The sequence below is a fragment of the Panthera onca genome, chromosome A1 (assembly GCF_046562875.1).
Source record: "Panthera onca isolate mPanOnc1 chromosome A1, mPanOnc1 haplotype 2, whole genome shotgun sequence".
In the NCBI taxonomy this organism is placed as follows: domain Eukaryota; kingdom Metazoa; phylum Chordata; class Mammalia; order Carnivora; family Felidae; genus Panthera; species Panthera onca.
This window is the reverse complement of record NC_138339.1, coordinates 54,427,882-54,449,473: the sequence shown is the minus strand read 5'-3', so window position 1 is coordinate 54,449,473 and position 21,592 is coordinate 54,427,882.

Genomic DNA, 21,592 nt, shown 5'->3' with positions numbered 1-21,592 from the left:
CAACAACAAAGCCCAGCAGGCAGCAACTTGCTTTCCATCGCTCAATTTTCCACATGGTCAATAAGCTCTGCAAATCAGGCTCGTATTGGGTCAGTGGATCTTTAATCTCCCAGATGATCTGAACTAGAAAGATGGCCCAGCGGTAAGCCAATACTGAATTAATTTCCCTTAAAATCTATATTCCATATATCTGGTCATCCCTAAGTTTTAGATGACCTAGCTTCATCTAGGGTGTCAGCACCAACCCAGCCCCAAATGATTCTATTACTCAAGGAACCTGGATCTGATTAAGCCTTAAGTACGTGTGTGAATGTGAACAGAAGGAAGAAAAGGGGAGGTTAATTGGTATATGTTAGAGGTTAAGAAACCATTTTCCTTCCCAACTCATGCCCTCATTAACCAGATGCCTACCATATACATGTGCTGTGTACTAGACCCTGAAACTCCAAAGGAGCACAAAATCATGATGTCTACCCTTGTAGAGCCTACAGTCTAGTGAACAAGAGTCTGCTAACCAGCAGAAACAGAGGGGGAGTAATCCCTGCCTTAAATACACACATATGGATACCCAAAACAAAACACAGTTGGAAAAAAAATGACAAATTACAGTAGTAAAATAGATGGATTTAGCATCTTCACTTTAGAAAGAAGACACTGCATACTTTACTCCAGCAACATCCTGAATAAATTGTCCACATATTCCATTCTGCATAGGATTCAGGACAGCCCTAATCAAATCACGCCCTATAGTTGCCCTAAAATCTCTCTCAACAAAACAACTATGATGCCTGGGTCCTTCAGTTACTCATCCCTTCCTTTTGATTATGCCCTTTTCCCTGATCCTTTCATAACAACAATTACATTTCATAAGGTTTATTCCTGAAGCCAGGAATTCTCAGACTTTGGTGAGTGTAAGAGGTCTTTTAAAACTATAGATTCCTGGGGCCTTTCCCTCAAGATTCTGAGTCAGTTGTCTAGAATAATATTCAGAAAGTCTTCATTTTTAACAAACATCTTAAGTGCTTGATGCTTCTGATGCCAGACCCCGAGCTTTATAAGTGGTGTTTCATTTATTGCTCAAAATAGCCCTCCTTACAGACAGGGACCTGAAGGTTAAGTAATTTGCCTAAATTCACACAGCAAGGAAATGGCAGATTCAGGATCCTAACAGAGCTCCCAGACCCCCAAGCCCAAGGACAACCCAAAGTTGGTAAGCCAAATGCCAGAGGCAATTAAATTCAAAACTCATAAGTTTTAAGGGGAAACAGAAAGAAGTTTTAGGCTCAGAGAAGGGAAAAATAAGCAATGAAATCAGAAAGGACTCAGAAACAGATTTTGCCAGCCACTCAATTTTGCCTGGGGACAGCTCCAGTCATGTTAAGGCCACAGGTACCCCTACATAAACAAGGCAAAGCACTTTCTATAAATGTGTCAGGGGAAAAAAAAAAAAAAACCTTGAGATTTTACATGCAATTAATTGCAAAGACATTTCTTAATGGCAGCTTTCTCTTGCCTTTCCAAATTAATGAGTCAGAAAAGCACTCCTCTCAATAGCATCTTCAGAAGTAGGCAAGCCGCCCTCCTGGGCTCTGATTAAAACAGAACACAGGACCTTCAGCTAAATGCTGCAATGTCCTCCAATTGAGAGTCATCTCAAAGCTGTAAACGCCTATGCACAGATTCCTTCCTTGAGTCCTTTGTGGTCCCAGAAGAAAAAGAGAGGTGGGGAAAGAGATGAAGATGTGTCATTTGGGTAACATTTTGGATATCACTAGAGGTAATTAACTCAAATGAAAGATGGTTCTTTCTGTAAAGGAAAATGCCCTTTTTGTTGATAAATGAAAAGTTATGCAAGTAAAGAGTGTGGAGATGGGGAAAAAAACAAAATATCATATGTCAGGAAACATACTCAACAGCATTTTCAGGTCCTTCCTGTTTTCACTACAAGGGTGTCTGTTTCTGAACCCTTTCTGAATTCATTGCTTTCTGATTTCAGTGTGTGTGTGTGTGTGTGTGTGTGTGTGTGTGTGTGTGTAACAAATATTGGGGAGGAACAAATATTGAACAAATTTTCTTTTTATAACGTCCAATCTATGAATAGAGTAGGTCTGATGGGCACCAGCCTGTTCTCAAATTAAACTCCAAGTTAAAAGGCCTGGGTGGCTACCTGGTGGTTTGCATTCTGCAGAGCCTTGCCTTTTTAATGAACCAACAAGGGCCCACCTGTGTTTGCTACATGTCCCTTGGATAATTAATGCTGGTAATAACACCTAAGTGTTAGCACACAAAGCACCTGGAATGCGACTCGCTGTACACATTCTAATCACATCAGCCATCGAACTCTCCAAATGACCTTCTTCAAAACAATGACTGTCTTTGAAACCACAGAAGCCAATCTAGGAGAAAGCGGTTTCCCAGGATTTGGCTGCAGCTGAGCAGTTCTTAAAGCTAGAGTGGCACCAAGTGGTCAGGAAGGGAATTGGGCTGCCAGTTTGTATTTACATCCTCCGGGCAGGCTGTATGCATGTCAATCCAACGCTGTTCTCAGGCACCTGGAGGTTGTCCTCCATCTCCTCAGAGCGATTGACCAAGGCTGGGGAGGAAAACGGAGCCCCATATACCCCTGACATTTTAAAGGTGATCCTGAAACCCACATAAGCCCTAAACTATCCTAAATTTTTGGAGACTGATATTGTTAATTTTTTTTTTTTTTAACTTTTATTCTTGAGAGAGAGAGAGAAAGTGCGCTATAGGGGGAGGGACAGAGAGAGAGGGAGACACAGAATCCAAAGCAGGCTCCAGGCTCTGTGCTGTCAGTGCAGGGCCCAATGAGGGGCTAGAACTCACAAACTATGAGATCATGACCTGAGCCGAAGTCAGATGCTTAACTGACTGAGCCACCCAGGTGCCCCAAGGAAGACTATTTTATAATGAACACCCATGCAGTGGGGGTAGGGAAGAGCAATGAAGACCACCTCTTCCGTATCATTGTTTATAATATTTACATAGCGTTTTAGATTTTTAGTAGTCCTTTTGTGTCATTGTGCCTTACAGAGATGGTGAGAAATGTTATTTCCATTACAAATTAGAAAGGAGGGCGACCTGATAGGAAAAATAGGAAGATAATTACTCAGAGAACAGGTGAGTGTTCTATGACTTTATGTGGTTTGTTAACTGCTGAGACAATATTTCCCCCAGTGATTAGCTTTTCATGGCCAAAACCATTTTTTTTTCTTTCTTGCACACAGTCTCCCCCTAAACCTGTATCACTACTGCATATTCTGATTTTTTTCTTTTCTTATATTTGTCTTACTTTTTCTGCTTGTTTTTCCCCCTAATGGCTCAGACTCAAATAACTTGGGTGGCTTCAAAGACCGGTATCAGAAAGGGTTTCTCCCTCCTGTGGCTTCATATAATTATAGACATATCATTTTCCCATAATGCTGAAGCATCGTTAATCACTTCAAATACAGAGAGAGCCAGGCAAGCTTTTCTGTGAACAGAGAGCTCAGGGTCCCATTTCAATTTGTGATTATATCAATAATCTTGAGACTGTCTTATGTGAACTAACCCATTATTTCTGGAGAAACTGGAAGGAAACTGCTAAAATCCTATAGGCATACCCTTGCTGACACAGGGAGTGAGCAGGTTTGTATGACCTAAAATTCCAGATGACATTTGTCAGCTGCTTTGTCCTGCATTTCTAAGTGGCAAAAAGGCAATTTTGTCTTTTCTGTCAGTACATTCATGTAAAGCATTGTGAGAACCTTTATCATTAAAAGCACAAATTATCAAGATGCCTGGGTGGCTCAGTAGGTTAAGCATCTGACTTCGGCTCAGGTCATGATCTCATAGTTGGTGAGTTTGAGCCCCAAATTGGGCTCTGTGCTAACAGCTTGGAGTCTGCTTAGGATTCTTTGTCTCTCTTTCTGCCCCTCCCCTGCTTACTCTCTCTCTCTCTCTCTCTCTCTCTCTCTCATTTCCTCTCTCTCAAAAATAAATAAACATTAAAAGTAGATAAATAAATAAATAAATAAATAAATAAATAAAAGTGCAAATTATCTATGGATTTCTCCCACACACAGCAGAGGCCAGTAAGAATTTAAACTGCTTATAGATCAGAACAAAAACAACAAAAAATTAATCCCGATGTACTTTTCTAAAATAGTCCAGTATAATTTTCATGCTGCGGTCCCTACACCCAGAGAACACAAGCAAATCTTGTAGCGATTTCACAGATAATCTTATGGCAGATTGGAAAGATTAGAGGAAGCAAAATTCCAAAGAAATTATTTCACAGGGAAAAAAAAGAGCTTAACACAAATATTGTCATTTGTATTGATTATTTCTCATAAATACATTTTTAGCCAGGGCATCTCCAAGCATTGAATAAATATATCACACACCATCACCAAAAAGAAAAATATTCTATTTGGGATAATAAATGGGGAATAACACATACTGCTATGGTAAAACAATGGAACCACAAGACTGAAGGAGGGAATGTTGAGATACAATTTGCCTTTAAAGAAAATGCATTCAGGGGTGCCTGGGTGGTTTAGTTGGTTACACATCTGACTCTTGATTTCAACTCAGGTCATGACCTAACAGTTTGTGAGATCAAGTCCCGTGTTGGGCTCTAGGCTGACAGCACAGAGCCTGCCTGGGATTCTCTCTCCCTCTCTCTCTCTCTCTCTCTCTCTCTCTCTCTGCCCTTCCCCCCACTTGCTCTTGTACTCTCTCTGTCTCTCTCTCTCTCTCAAAATAAATAAACTTCTAAAAAATACTTTCATTTATTTAAAAAATGTTTATTGAGAACCTGTTATGTGCCAGGTCCAATCCTCAGGACAGAAAACAAGGCTCCTGCCCTCACAGACATTACATTCTAGTAAGGAACTGTGAAAATTGTTCTCTGTAAAAACAAACAAATGAATATAATGTTAGGTACGGATAAATGAAATGATAAATATGAAGCAAAGTATGCCATTTTCAAAACTACATTGTGAGAGCAGCAGCTATAGATAGGGTGGCTGGGGAAGGTCTCTCTAAGAATATAAACTTGAGGGCAATGAGATGCATAATTGGATGTGCACTTTAGGATTTAACCTTAGTAGCAACCAATGGGAAGTAGCAAAAGGGAAAAAGAGGGAGGTACCCAACAGCTGAGGATGCCTTTAATTCCATAGGGACTGGTGTAAAGAATAACCAGTCATGGAGCATATTAAATGCCTATTCCTAAACTTCTTAGAATCTAAGTACTTATCAATGTCTTCTACTTTGGCAAGGGAAAAGAACCAGGGTCATACTATAAACAGAGCATCCTTGACATTTCATAGTGGTTGGAAATAATTGCCATGGGATAATAGCATCAAGACTTAAGCTTATAACAAATGTTACTTTCAAATCAGTTATGCAAATGCAGCTTTAAGAAGCCTAATATATGTAGATTTATGACTAGTTCCTTAAAGGTAATGATCTAAAAAAAAATTTTTTTTAACTTGACTAAATTCTAAGAGGAATTTGTAATGTAAAATAAAAAGAAAAGAAAAATGAACAATGGACCTCTAAAGTTCTTAATAAACAAAGAAATGTAGCCTTTCCTACTAGAAATAATAATATAAACCCACTGATTTCTTTTCTCACATCGCATATTTTACTGAGCTTTCGCATATATCAGAAGGCAAAGGCAGCCCGCAATCTGGAGCTCTGGCACATAGTAGATTTCATCTCATTTTGCATATATAGGGCCTCATGCTGTGGAATTAACAACTTTTAGATTGTTCTAGTGTAACCATTGAGCTGTTGCATTTGAATATGATGTATATTTTTTAATTTAAATAAAATGCATTTAATATTGATTTTTTTCATCCATATTCAGTATGCCATCCAAACTATGAAATAGACAGATGATATAAAAAGTCCCTTCCGGAACTTAAGAAATCTTCTATGATTTTGTAGAATGTTTCATTTATACTTAGTACAAATTTGCCACTCCAAAATTCCTCAACCCTCTCTAATCCAATCAATAACTGTTGATAGTTTATGATGTAAAAAGTTTTCCTTGACATACTAATGAAGTATAAGTACACAATGTGCTTTTTAAGAGTCTATAAAGATATAGAATTAATTTATTAGATATGTGGTTATTGAATTAACAAAGCACTGGTATATTACCAAAATGACAAATTTTATAAGGAGACATAATAAACATCATGTCAGCCTATACAGTAAGTTTAACTGAAGATGAATATGTTAAGACAGCCTTCCTCTGCGTGTTAAAACCTGCACTGTGAGACCTACTACAGTGGAAAGTTTTCAAAACAACTTCTTAAATATGTGAAAGCAACTTAAAAATTTATTAGGAAGAGGGGCACCTGGGTGGCTCAGTGGGTTAAGTGTCCTACTTTTGACTTCAGCTCAGGTCATGATCTCAGGCTTGTCAGAACCCTGCACTGGGCTCCACATTGAATATGTAGCTTGCTTACGACTCTCTCTCTCCCTCTTTCTCTCTCTCTCTCTCTCTACCCCTCCCCCACTTGCATCTGTATGCTTTCTCTCTCTCTCTTTCTCTAAAAAATATTAGGAATTAACAAAATATATTCATTGTTGATGTTTATGGAATGTTACATAATCCCATCCAGATTACAGATGAAAAGACTAGCAGACAACTAAATGAAGATCACCATGGTGTCATGTAGCTCATCGGTAGGTTTTGTTTGCTTGAGGTGGTAAATTTCTATACAATGACTAAGAGAGAAAAAATAAATAATTTAACAGTTCAGTTGGAACCATCTCTATTTTTTTTGCACCAGAGATTAAATTTTTTTTCAAGTTTTTCAATTCAGTAAAAGTACAAGAAATAATGCATATACTCTTATTTATAACTATTGCTTCTTTCTGAGTTTTACGTGAGCTCAAGTGAAAACTTTTATTAAAATGCAGAAAAGTCAGATCATATAGTACAGAGAAGCAAAAACCATTTACTTTAAAATGAAACCCACAAAAAATTTATAATTTCCTGATAGATCTTCTCCTGTCATCTTCAAAGGCTGTCAGTGGAAGTTTTATTTTCATCATTTTTAAGCAGAAAATCCTTAATCATTATCAAAAGAATTTAAATTTGAGGTACCCATCTGTTGCATTTTTTAGAGGCTCCAAACACCCTTCGCAGAGAGAAACCTTGGTTTTGAACTTCAGTGATTAAACAGTGGTCTCCTTTGTACAATCTGCTTATACTGCTGTTAGATAGCAAGTATTTTAATGCCAACTTTCAGTCAAGAGCCTCTTGTCCTACAAGACACTCATTATTCAAGAAAAAAATATCTACATTTAAAAAATGAAAGGAGGGAATCTGTGTTCACACAAGTGTTTTATGGTTTTTTTATGTTGTTGTTGTTGTTGTTGTTTTTTAATCTCCAATTTGGAGGCTTTGCAATGACCAGAATTGTGAACTTTTCTTCCTTTCTGAAATAATAAACAGACCAATTAATTACCATCTCATGGTCATTTTGCCTGCTATGTGCAGATTGCAAAACTCAATAACAATTCTAATGAAAAGCATGTCTTCATGGCCACAACCTCTTTACACCTGGACCACAGCTTTTAGAAGATGATTATAAGGTTGCTGTAAGAATGTCACCACACAAGACCAAAGTAACAATCCAGATGCCTGAACTCCTCCCAAGCACCTACCAGCACACTGTGGACTCAACAACTCCAAATGGTGGAGTGGCTTATAAAAGAGACCATATTTAAATATCCTAATAATGCTTTGAAAAGACAGTTTTAAATAAACTTATTAATAGTACAATGAGGTTAATTAAGATAATGGGCTGACTTTATAAAAAAAAATAATAATAACCAGCATATAGTTTGAGTTTAAAATAATGGCAAGAGGAGACAAAACTGATATATTATGGTAATTTTCACCAAATGAATGAAACAATGCTTAGATAGGAGAACCTAAGAAGAATGCAGAATTCTACCCATCAATTTGTTATAAACGACAGCATATGTTGTGTTTTATTTTGAATTCTCTGATAAATGAATGTTTATCCTGGGATCAATGGCTCTGGGTGAATGGCAGATTGCAATAGCAATTGCTTTCTTACCAAGAGAATTATCTTAAATCAGATCTCCTTTGTTTCATGAAACCTAAATTGCAGGGGGAATATTTAAACATCTAAGGAGAAAATCCATAGATAAGCTAGCACATGGCTCCAAGATGCATTTAGCAGAGCTAATTGTCTCTATTATTCTTTTATTCTAAAACCCACACATAGACTGTACAAGTCAAATAGAAAAATACTGTATCATTATAGGTGCCCTGATAAGGGACAGTAGGCCACCAAAATGGTATCGTTCCTGCAAGTGATATTGGAAGGTTGGAACAAACTAGACAATTATGTGATAGTAAGCCTACCTTAATAAGTGGATTAACAATACAAACTAAAACTACTTCCTTGTGCTATGTCACATTTTTGTGAGCCTAAGCAAAACATGGCAGCTATCACTTTTGTATAGTATCAGTGGTCACAAATATATTCAGCATGCCCTGGGACCATAAGCAGCCACATACCCATGGCCCTGATGAAAGTGGTAGAAAAATTAACTGCAGGTAAGAGCTCAACCCTGCAAGGCAGACATTTAAATGTTTGAATCCTGTGTCTGCCATTCACTAAATGTATAATCCCATGTAAAGTACTGAATCTTTCTGAGTCCCCTTTTACGTAGTTGGTTAGCTATGGAACAATGAGAATAGGTAAAGTATCAAGTAGTTATCTTACTACCATATTCTTACCTCTCACACACTTCTCAACCCACTCCATTATGACGTATTGCCTCCCCACACCACTGAAACAGCTCTCCTTAAGGTCACCCTCGTCACTAAGCCCAAAGGCTATTTGTACAGCCCCTATTATTCTACTATGATGCCTCAGAAGTATCTAATACTGTTGACCATTCTCCATTCTTGAGGCACCTCCTCTTCTCTCTAGAGAGACAGAGAGAAAGGCGGACACACAGAAGAGAAGGCACCAAGGTCCAAGAGGCAGTGGCCACCTATATTTCTTTTGGGTCTTGGAACCCGACCTTCCTAAGTTTGGGTTCTGTGACACTGCCATGAATCTTTGCTGTGAATTTCCCTTTGGGGCACCTTAAAAGACCAGAGACACTATGCAAATGGAAGACAGGATGACCTTTAATCTATTTTAAGTTTTTCTCTTCAATATCCAGCACTGTGTGCCTTCCCCACCTTGATTTCGTAAACTTTAGCAACAGATAAGCATACAACACATGCATTTGACAGGTACTGAGAAGCAGTGAAAAGAAACATGAAAGTCTATGGCTCAATGTGATCCATTCTTAAGCCCCTTCACCAATTAAGTGGTGTCCCTGGAGAGTTCTTCCAGGTCAGGTGTTGGAAAGGTTTCCTTAAATTTAGAAGAAGCTAGGGTAGGACAGCCCCAGGCCTGTGATTTTTCTTTACCCCTTAAGAGACTTATTTAAAATAAATAGCCAAGGCTTTGTCTCTTTGCCATAGCCTTCCCTATTATGAGCTGAGGTCAGGACAAATAGCTCATGTCCCTGACTCACAGCTAAGGATGAAATGGCTCCTTTGAGGAATCACTAAATCACACAATCCTCCTGGCAAAGGACAAATGGAGTTTGCCATTCGCCACCGGCTCAAACAGGTATCAACAGGACTTGGAATCAAGCCTCTTATGTTTCTGCTTTGCTAGAGGCCCTTCTAACTGCCCCTTGAATAGGTCACTCCATCTCTTCCCCATCCCAGCAGCACCTAGGTGGAGAGATTCAGTGCTGTATTACTGTAGATGTTCTGTGACTGTCAGTGATGCGCTTGCTAAGACAAAGACTGACAAATTGCACTCCTCACATTAATTTTCAAGTACATTTGTAAAGCACATGCCTCTGATGAAGTATTTTGAATAGTGCTATGGATGTCAAGGAGACATTTAAAATATCTCACTCATAATTTTTGAAAATCTTCCTCATTCAAAGTTGTCACAGCTTGACAGCTTAGCTCTGTTTTGAGTATATTCTTTTACAATGTACTACAAACTGATTGAAGAGCTGACAAATCTGACTTAGCCCAAACAAGAATCTTTAAATATATCTGATTGAAAAGAATGTTTAATGAAAATGCATATACAGATATTACATCTAGCATCCTATGTTTAAGAAGTCAAATTACACAATTAAAATCTTTACTGAAAATATGCTTCCAACCCCCCCACTAGAAAAAAGAAAGTCACTCCACCATCTATTGAGACAAAATGGTAAAATTATTAGAAATCACCATGATTGAATATTCATGTATCTTTTTTGTCTAAAGAAAATCAAGATTTTATTTTCCTCATGCACCTTTAAACAGATTTTACTATAGTTATTTTCCAATGTATCCATTCCTTTGACTCCAAAGGACCCTGGACTGACCCTGGATTGTAAAGCAACATAGAAGAAAAAGAGTAAAATACTGAAATAGGGTTATTATAATTCTTCTCTAATCCAGGCTGGAAAATTAACCTTATGATTTTTAAATACAAAAAAAGGAAAAGAAGAATAAAAGGGATCTGTATCTAGATAAAGAGAAATTTATTGTGTAGTGTAAGAGGCAACCATGAGTTAAGGTTCTTAGTGCATTAAGGGCTGTACTCAAACATCCACAAGCAAGGCAAGTCCATGAAATTCCACTGACAGCAGCAGAACAAAGGAGAGAAGCTATTCTAATGAAACAGCCATGAGATCATCTCCCTAAATACTTTTTGGTTTTGCTAAAATACACTTGGTTCCTTGCATTCTTTTCTTGCATTATATTATGTCACTAATAAGGAGTAGAAAAAGAATATACTATAACATAAGGCAAAACTTCCTGCCTGAAAGGAGGATGAACAAGGGAACCTTTTACAATGCTAGAAAGAAAGAAAGAAAGAAAGAAAGAAAGAAAGAGGAGGGAGAGAGAGAGAAAGAAAGAGAGAAAGAGGGGGGAGAAAGGGAGAGAGAAAGCAAGAAAGCAAGAAAAAAAGAAAAGAAAGAGGAGGGAGGAAGGAAAGAAGGAAGAAAGAAGGAAAGAAAGGAGGAGGGGAGAGGAAGGAAGGAGGGAGGGAGGGAGGAAGAAAAAAAGAGAAAGATGAGAACATCCCAGAAATCTACAACCTTCAGGATGGAAAAGGCACAGAAATACCCACACAATGTTGTTGGAATTTAACAATACTGGGAGTGGGTGCCCCATTCCATGGGTATAGCTGAGGAAGCCAGAAGCAACTCAGAGAAGCCCAACTAAGTATTCATCAGGCACTACATACCACATGGCATGAAGGTAATAGAGCAACATCATGCCCTCTCAGTCTGGCAGATATTTAAACTGGGTACTTTTGTGGGCATTGCAAAGCCTCCTACTCTTTTAGGTGCTTCCAATGACAGAGATGAGATTTCTCCTTCAGTGTGGTTCCCCAGTGGCCACTCTAATACACAGACTTTCACAGTTGGAAGCTGTTTGCTCTCCTTCAGGGCAGAACCTAAAGCAGTTCAGAGATAGGTCTGATCTTGATGTGGCCCTCATTTGCTCCATGGGAAAGATGCATTATCTGTTTGTCCATTAGTGGACATGTAGTTATTTCCTAAATGTAGTCTCTCAGGGGCTCTCTCTGCCTTTACTCAGGCTCCTCTAGCTCTTTCTGACCTGAGTGAAGTCCAAAAGTCCACAGAGGTCCCAGCTGTAGGCTCTCCTACCAGCCATCTCCCAATTGCATTATCCAATTTCTTAAAATAAATCTCTCCTTATATATGCCTACATACATATACACACATATCTACATACACACACACACACACACACACACACACACACACATCCTACTGGTTCTGTTTCCCTGGAAAAACCTGACTAATACAGGGTTTAGCATAACATTCTGTAAAGGAAATCTTTTCACCAAATCCTCTCCTGTCAGCATTTTGACTCCTTTCTATAATTTCAATTTGACTGAAAGATTACTCTCTCCTTTTTTTTTTTTTTTCTTCTCCCTTAAATAGGCTGTTCTAATCTGGCACTTACTTAGTTAAGGAGCATCTATAACATCCTTGTGCCTTTGAAAAATCCTACTGCAGCATTCTGTTATGGGTATTAATAGGTCTAGGGAACAGGAGAAGAGCAGTACTCAGGACAAGGTGTCACAGAGTAGGGACCTCACAACCAGAGACAAGAATAGGGCTCATGGTGATCCAGGGCAGATGCCAGCATTTGGGGGACCCAAACAATTCAATACCATAGGAATTAGCCCAGGACAAATAGCCTTTAGTACCAACCCTAAACTGACTACTTTGTATCTATAAGAGATGGTTTCAAACTAGAGGCGTCCCAGTTAATATGACTGGCAAGTTTATGGGGTTTTTTTTCTTCTATTAGAAGAGAATAACTTCTATTCTTCTATTCTTCTTTCTTCTGTTAGAGGGAATAACTAAAAGAAAAACATGAGAGCAACAGGAAATCAGTTTGGGGGGAAAAAAGCTATATATTTATTCACATCTGAGTCATAATGAGAATTTTGGCTTTTCTGATTTTATTTCAGAGGGAAAGTTGAGTAACTGCAGGCTACTCGGTATTTTTGACTGTCATAAATCAACCATGCTATAAGTTATGCATGAGTGTTTCATGGATTCGCATAGAATGTGGAAAAGCATAGAACACAGAGATAATCAGCACCCAAAGGTGAAGCAGGACAAAAAATAATAACTACAGAATGATGAGGACAGGGCCATCTCCATTAGCTTCTTCTGGGATTATCTGGAAATGCCTGAATCTTTGGAGAGGACAAATCATAAGGAAATGCCAGAACTATAATGTAGTTAAGACTGTATTTTTATTGTAGTGTGCGTGTGTGTGTGTGTGACATGCATAAATGCATACTTATAAAATATTCATTATATATTCCTGAGGTATGAGAGATAGGTCATAAAATTCATTTATTTCCAGATATTAATAGCCCTAAACAGTGATGGGTACTGGAAGTTGACATTTTGAGCATTTCTGTCTTTTAAGCAGCCAAGACTGACAGCATAGTATAATAGTTGAAAGCACATAATCTGGGTGTTTCAAATCACAACTCTTTTATTTAATAGTACCGCGACCTTGGGAAAGTTATATAACTTCTCTGTGTCTCATTTTCTGATGTGTAAAATGGGAATCACAGTAAAAACTTCATAGGGGTAATATTAAGGATTAACAAAGAGACTTAATACCCACTCAGGCCTTAGAACCATGCCTGGAATATGGTGAGGTCTACATAAAGAATTGTTAAATAAAACTAAAATGGGAATATATATTACGATTGTAATAATAAATTGTGTAAATTGTGTATTTTGTCTTATTTTGATATTTAATTTATTTTTGTTCTTACTAAACCAATCATTTTTATTTTCTTTCTCACATTCAAAAAATGGTGGAAGAAATCTCAATTGCATTTTAAAATTGCTTAAATCAAATGAGTCCATGTAACAACTACAATTAAAGTTAAGATTTCAGTACATTTTTAGAAGTTTAGGAATAGCATTGAAATGAAGGTATTATAAGATTGTGGAGATATTAAACTGATATTTAAAAAGAAAAGAAGGAAACAGAAACATCAATATTTCATAGAGAAAATCTAAAAATATAATGGAGCTTTGAAATACAAACTACCATAACATTCTACTCACTAGGGTTTTCCCATTTGAATGAAACAGGGTATTTGTAAAGGGTGATTATTTTCTTTAATTCTAGATATGGTTTATAACCAACCAACACTTAGACCAATCTTATATCTACAATAATCACTGAAAATTGATAAATTGAAAGGATTTACCTGGTACACTCCTAGATTTTTAATTAAAAGTGGCTCTCATTAGGTTTAATATACTGTTTTTAATGACAGGAGTGAACTCGAGCATTATTCCTGATTTCCAGTGTCAGGGAAAAAAGAAGAAGATGGTGCCTAACTCTCAGCTAATCAAAAAATTTTTTTAAAAAATAATAATTATCCAGAATAACCCAGCATTCAAGTTTTTAAAATGCATTTAAAATGCACAAACTACAGTAATGTGCTTGTTAACAAAGACATATTTCTACACCTGGTGACACAAAAAATAGCCACTCAAGGACATACTCATAATAGTTCACAAAGAAGTTCAGCAGCTTAGATCTTTCTGTGAGGAGAGTGTCTGGTTTTCCATACAAGCTAACCTGGAATTGAGAAATAGGGAAGGAAAATTAATATAATGGCTCTCACCAAAAGCATTCAACCTGAAGTAGATCAGGACATGCATGAAAAGATTACACTGCACACCTGGTTTTAGGAAGCTGGAGTCTATGGTCATTACCACTTGTAAACTCTGGGATTTCCTACAGTTATTTACACAAATAGAGCCTCACATCATTAAATCCTCATCAATGATGCCACTCTCTGCCTCTGGCCACACAGACTGTTAAATTAAAAAATGGTGTTTCTGAGCTTCATCTTCAGGAGACTGAGAGGTTACAATTGTCTTTCCTGGGGAACTCTAGCTAGAGGCTGAGAATCTCCTGGACATTTATTTTCAGTTTCTTTCATTTGTCCTTTGTCCAGAAAGGTCATTGTCTGCTCTTCAGAAGCATCATGCCAAGCCTCTTCTTTGAGACATATACATATAAAGTCTCTTGTATAACTTGCAAAAGAGACAACCTTGAGCATAAATGCTCAGAGAATATTCTTGTTTTAGGTTGGGTTGCTACAACAGAATATCATAGACTAGGTGGCTTCAACAACAAATATTATTTCTCACAGTTCTGGAGACTGGAAAGTCCAAGATCAAGGTACAAGCAGATTTGGTTGCCGGTGAAAGCCCCCTTGCAGACTGCTACCTTTTTGCTGTGTCTTCACATGGTAGAGAAACAGAGAGAGAGGGAGAAAAGGAGACAGAAATGTCACTCTCTCTTATCTCTTCTTAAAAGAGCTCTTAATGTCATATAAGGACTCGCCTCCTGACCTCATCTAAAACTCCCAAAGACTCTACCTCCTACTACTGTCATATTAGGGTTAGGGTTTGACATAGGACTTTTGATGAGCACAAATATTTAGTCCATAACAATTTTCTGTTTCTACTTCCAGTATCAAAAGGGTTTTCTTATACCTAAACACTAGCCATACCATCATCCTCTGTATTATACCCTCTGGCCTAGCAAAAGGACAGTTTTGATAACAAAAGTAAGTAGTATTATCTGATGTTCCTCTTCACTTTATATGATGCAGAGAAAATCAAAGATTAAAATGGAACAAAATGGTTTAAGTAAAAAGAGCAGATTCTAAAATCAGTATCTTTTTGATTTTGTATAAAATACTTAATCTTGTTCCCTCTTCTGTTATATTGGATAACAATAACACCTATTTCTCAGATTGCACTGTGGATATTAAATAAGATCCATTTGGTGATTCACCCCAGTACTTCTTGGGTGCCTACTCTGTGTAAATACTGTTCTACATACTCAGGATCACACGATGAAGACAACTGTCAAAATCTCCACATTACTGAACCTCCATTCTAATCAGTGTGATAAACAAATATGTGCATTTTACAGTTGGGCAGTGCAGAGAACTATGTAGAGAAACAAAAGCAGTGCGAAAGGCTAGAGTGTAACCAAAGGTACTAATTGGGGATAGGATGATCAAGCAAGGCCTCTCTTTGGAGATGAATTTGAGTGGAGACCTATTAAAGTGATAGAACAAGTCATGCACAGACATGGAAGAAGAGAATTCTAAACAGAAAATAGCAAGTGCAAATTCCATGAGATGGCAACATGCTTGGGATCTTCAAGGAATAATGAGGAAGTTGTGGTGGCTTGTGTACAGTGGTCAATGGGGGGAGTAGGGGGAAATGAGAAATAAGGGGAAAGGAATGGAGCAGATCATAGAGAGTCTGGCAGAATGAGTGATCAAAATATAGCTATTGTTAACACATTTCATTCCTGTATTTTTGATGCAGGTTGGGATTCGATGCCGATAAGTCCTCTTTCAGAAGAAGACACTTGCTGAATAGATTATGGTCCTGTCACTTTCCCCCAGTGCTATCAATACCATATTTGGGTGCTCATTGACCCTGGGCTTTCGGTAAGTGGCAATTGCTTTTCATCTATCCAAAGTCCTGTTCATCCTAATGAAGATGCATCATTGGCACTTGCTTCCTGCATGGCTGGGAAAGAGCAGTAGAACCAAAAGGCCCTATCCAGATGGAGGAGCTCAGTAGAACATCTGCCTTGCGTGTCTGTCACCTCCCTACCTTCTGCTGCTGTGTTAGCTGCCAGCCATTGCATCAATTCCTGAATCAAGGGCCCTCCTCTTCTGGTGTTTTCTTAGAGCTTTGACAGATTATCTGCACTGTTATTCCTAACAACATCATGCCATCTTCTTAAAACTGTAGGAAAATCTTGATAGAAATCTCAGTCCTTTAAAAAACTGCACTATTTGATCTCCAAAATGGATCAATTAAACCATAGCCACACCTGAAAATTTCCTATCAACTGACATTAGGCAGTTAATTCATTGCATCAGTTAATTACATGGACGGCCTATACTGGTCCATACAACTCTGAAGAAACAAGAAAGCTATGGAGAACACATTTGTCCCTCTCCAACTCCTATACAACCATTCTAGTCCAAATCACCCTCATCTTCTGCCTAGATTAATATAGAAGCCTTCTGTGGCGCCTGGGTGGCTCAGTCGGTTGAGCGTCCGACTTCAACTCAGGTCATGATCTCATGGTCCGTGAGTTCGAGCCCCGTGTCAGGCTCTGTGCTGACAGCTTGGAGCCTGGAGCCTGCTTCGGATTCTGTGTCTCCCTCTCTATCTGCCCCTCCCCTGCTCATGCTCTGTCTCTCTCTCTCTCTCTCTCTCTCTCTCTCTCTGTCAAAAATAAATACACATTAAAAAAAACTTTTTTTTAAATATAGAAGCCTCCTGACTGATCTCGTCCAAACCACTCTAGTCCAAACCATCACTTGCCTGATTATTACTAACACTACATAGCCTCCTAACTAGCCTATTTCCAGTCCAGCTCCCTTAAGTTGATTTTCCACATTTGGTAATGTCAAGTGATATTTTGAAACCAAGTTCTAAACATCTGAGTTTTGTATAAAACCTTTTTATGAATTCCCAAAACTGTTAGGAATTATTTAATATAGATCAAGATTCCAACTGGCACCCGTAAGGCAATGCCTGATCTAGCCTTTACCTACTTCTTATCTAAGAACATGCCCCGCCCTGTCCCCTTCTCTATACTTTAGTTCTATTGGCCTTTATCCTGCTCTGCCAACATGCCATGGTCCTTTCTGCCTTCAGGATTTTTTAATACTGTTGCCTCAGGCTGGAAACTCTTCCCGTTCATCTCACATCACCTTCTACACTTTCTCACTTTTTACATACAACTAAAACACCCAAGGATACCTGCCTTGTGCTTCCCAGACAGATCTACCACTCTCTAATCCCCTCTATAGCTCCCTTTACTCTACTTGGGAAGCTCTTCTAGTTTGTGGTTACATGTCATTGTGATTATTTTATTAAATACCCATCTCCCGCCACTAGGCTGTACTCACGGGGAAACCAAGGAATTTGCTTTTCTCACCTCTTGAATCCCAGCATTTTCTGGCTCCAAAGGTAGTCCTCATTCTACTGCTTTCTGGAGAGATTTGTCAAAGAACAAATAGCCATTTAAACCTAGACAGCTCTCAATGTAAAGATTGCCTGTGTAGGGTTTTTTTTTTTTTTTTTCAACGTTTTTTATTTATTTTTGGGACAGAGAGAGACAGAGCATGAACGGGGGAGGGGCAGAGAGAGAGGGAGACACAGAATCGGAAACAGGCTCCAGGCTCCGAGCCATCAGCCCAGAGCCTGACGCGGGGCTCGAACTCACGGACCGCGAGATCATGACCTGGCTGAAGTCGGACGCTTAACCGACTGCGCCACCCAGGCGCCCCTAGGTTTTTTAAACCTATGCCATTTGCTTTATTTTATACAGACGTAACAACATCAGTACTTTCAAGCATGAGCTTGAGCTAAGAACTGAACTAAGAGCTGAGACACCCATAATATGTGTTTTGAGTAACACTTTGCAAAACCAAAAATCTTGATCTTTTCTTCTCATTGAAGGTATATCCAAAAAGCTTGACTGTGGACATAAGCATTAAGATAAAAATGGAACTAGCCAAACTTCTGCTTCCATGAACTTACCTAATTTGTTCAGGGAAAATGAACATCTACTTGTTTATTTCTGATAGGTTCTACTTGGGTGCTTTGGTACCAATTCCATATTTTAGGTGAATAAAAAGGCAAAGCCTTGTTCTGTTGCAACATCATCCCTTACTGTGAAAAACAGACTATTTTCATAAATAGTATTTAATAACACTACCGTAAACTCCTGAGTTCTTAAAAAAGCATTACTTCATACTTGAGGAAAAAGAATAAAAGAATACCACTAATTGGGGCACCTGGGTGGCACCTGGGTGGCTCAGTCGGTTAAACGTCTGGCTTTGGCTCAAGTCATGATCTCAGGGTTCATAAGTTCAGGCCTGCATTGGGCTCTGTGATGACAGCTCAGAGCCTGGAGCCTGCTTTGGATTCTGTGTCTCCCTCTCTCTGCCCCTCTCCTGCTCCTGATCTCTCTCTCTCTCTCTCTCTCTCTCTCTCTCCCTCAAAAATGAATAAACATTAAAAATTTTTAAAAAAGAATACCACTAATCTATCCTAATTATAAATTCCTGTGAAAAATAACAAGAAAGAAGGAAGACAGAAAGATATAGAAAGATAAAGTAACATTGAGAAAGCAGAATACTCAGTCATAAGTCTTAGAATTAGTGATTCTGTGTGAAATCATCATGTCACTCTAATGCATATACAGAAAAATGTAATGGTACACAACTACCCCCATAACTAACCACTAAATTAATAAAGATTTAAAGCACACAAAAATTATGTTTGATATTTAGAGCATAATATAAACATTCTATAAAATGGTGGGCAATAACTTTATTTCTTTAATATAAGCAATAAATATTTACTATTAATCTACTGTAAGCAAACCACTGGAGTCCATCTGTAAATAAAACCCAAAATTTCTGTCTCCATGAATTTAGATATTAGTAGGTAAAGGTAATCAACAAACAATAAATACCATCAGTACTTTATACAATTTGTTGGAAGGTAATAAACACTATGAAAAAGTAAAACAGGGAGGAGCTGAGAGCACAGGGACAGGGGATTGCAATTTAAACGTGATGGAGAGAGTAAGCCTCATTAGGGTGGTAACATTTAGCAAAGTTTGAAAAAGGTGAGAGAGCTAGCTTTGGGAATATTTGGATGAAGTACATTTCAAGTAGAAGTCAAGACTGTATCTGGGACGTTCTAAGAACAGCAAAGATATGCGTGTGGCTGATTGTGGAGTAAGTGAGGTAGGAAAACACAGGAGAGGAATTCGGAGACGTACCAAGAGAACAGACCACACATTTTCACTTCCCTGTTGGTTAATGGTGTTGAACATCTTTTCATGTGCCATTTGTATATATTCTTTGGTAAAGTCAAGTATTTCCCAAGTTTGAAATTAGTTTGCTTGTTTCTTTACTATAGAGTTTTGAGGATTTTTTAAATGTTTATTTATTTATTTTGACAGGGAGAGAGAGAGAGAGAGAGAGAGAGAGAATCCCAAGCAGGCTCTGTGCGGTCAACACAGAACCCAGATTGGGTCTCAGTCTCACAAACCATGAGCTCATGACCTGAGCCAAAATCAACAGTCAGACACTTAACCTACTAAGCCACCCCAGTGCGCCAAGTTTTAAGAGTTTTTATATTTTTTGGATGCAAGTCCTTTGTTGGACATGTGGTTGGCAAATATTCTCTCCCAGTCTGTAGTTTGTCTTTTTATTCTCTAAATAGTGTCTTTTGCAGGGCAAAGGTATTATATTTGATAAATTCCAATTTATCAACTTCTTCTATGGATCTTGCTTTTGGAGTTCCATCTAAGAACACTTTGCTCAACTCCAGGTCTTGAATATTTTCCTCTAAAAGTTTTATAATTTTAAAATTAGATTTGCAATTCATTTTTAGTTGATTTTTATACAAGGATTTTATACAAGATTGAGTGCCATGGTTTGTAATGGACCCAAATAGTTCCAACATTGTCAAAAGGACTATACTTTTTCCATTGAATCACTTAGGCACCTTTGAAAAAGTCAAATGGCAATTATACAATGGAATATTATTTATGAACAAAAATAAATGAGTTATCAAGTCATGAGAATACATGGAAGAATCATAAATGCATATCTTTAAGTAAAAGAAGCCAGTCTGAAAAGGCTATATACTGTCTGATGACAATTATATGGCATTGTAGAAAAAGCAAAACTATAGAGACAGTAAAAAGATCAGGGATTGCCAGGGGTTTAGAAGGGAGAATTGAAGCATGGGGAATTTTTAGAGTGGCGTAACTATGCTGTATGATTCCTGACATATGACATTATGCACCTGTCAAAGCCATTCAACTTATAAAACTTTACAATGGACCTTAATGTATGCAAAATTTTAAAAATTACTTAGGATGACATATGATCCCAGAATGGAATATAGAATGTGACAAAGCAATCTAACAGTATTACAAATGTATAAAACTACCTCACTGGAAGAGGTGATGCTGACCTAAGTAACTTTGGAAATTAATGGAATTTATAAAATTAAAGGTAAAAGAAACTCTATTTAAATGCTATGCTCAGTCACTTCTTATCGTTTTGGCTAAGATCAAGTGTAAACACTATGCTTTAGTTGATAAAATTTTTCCCATGCAAGAAAAGGTTAACAAATCTAACTCAGCTATACATGTATACTGGAATTAAACAATTAAGAGTATAAATGGTGAATGATGGAAGCCCAAGTTCTTATTGTTGGAGTGGGGTCTACGGATAAACAAGAGAAGGAGCTAGAAAGATCCATATGATATTAGAGTTGGAGACATCATTAACTCATGTTTAGCTTAATATAAATTAAAATGATTACATGCAGAAATAGTTATAAACACATGTATAGACACAGTATACAAATATAAATTTCCCTGATCCATCAACCAAAGGGCCTAGAGTCAGTAACATCTCAGTAGCAGTGGACAAACTAGTGTCCAGGTCTTGGTTTCTAATACCACTATCCAAGAAAAAGAACCAGGTCTTCTTGGAGAATGAAGGAATGGGGGGATTCTAGGGCTGAAACAGAAAATATAGAAGAGGTTCCTAGTAGGAAATGTACAAGATGTGCCAGGAGCAACTTGTAGTGCCAGGAATTAAGGAAGTACTTTCAAAAACAAAAAACAAAAAACACCATCAGGGCATATGAAAGTGAAACAGGAGCCAATTGAAAGAGTTCCCAATGTTCTGACTTGGAACAATTTGAGCAACAAAACAAAGTCATATTGGATTATAACCCATAAAATAAATATTCATGGACCCATACTCCCAGATAGATAGATAGATAGATAGATAGATAGATATAAATAGGGAAAAGAGCTAAATCTTCCATGCAGAAGAATTTCAGG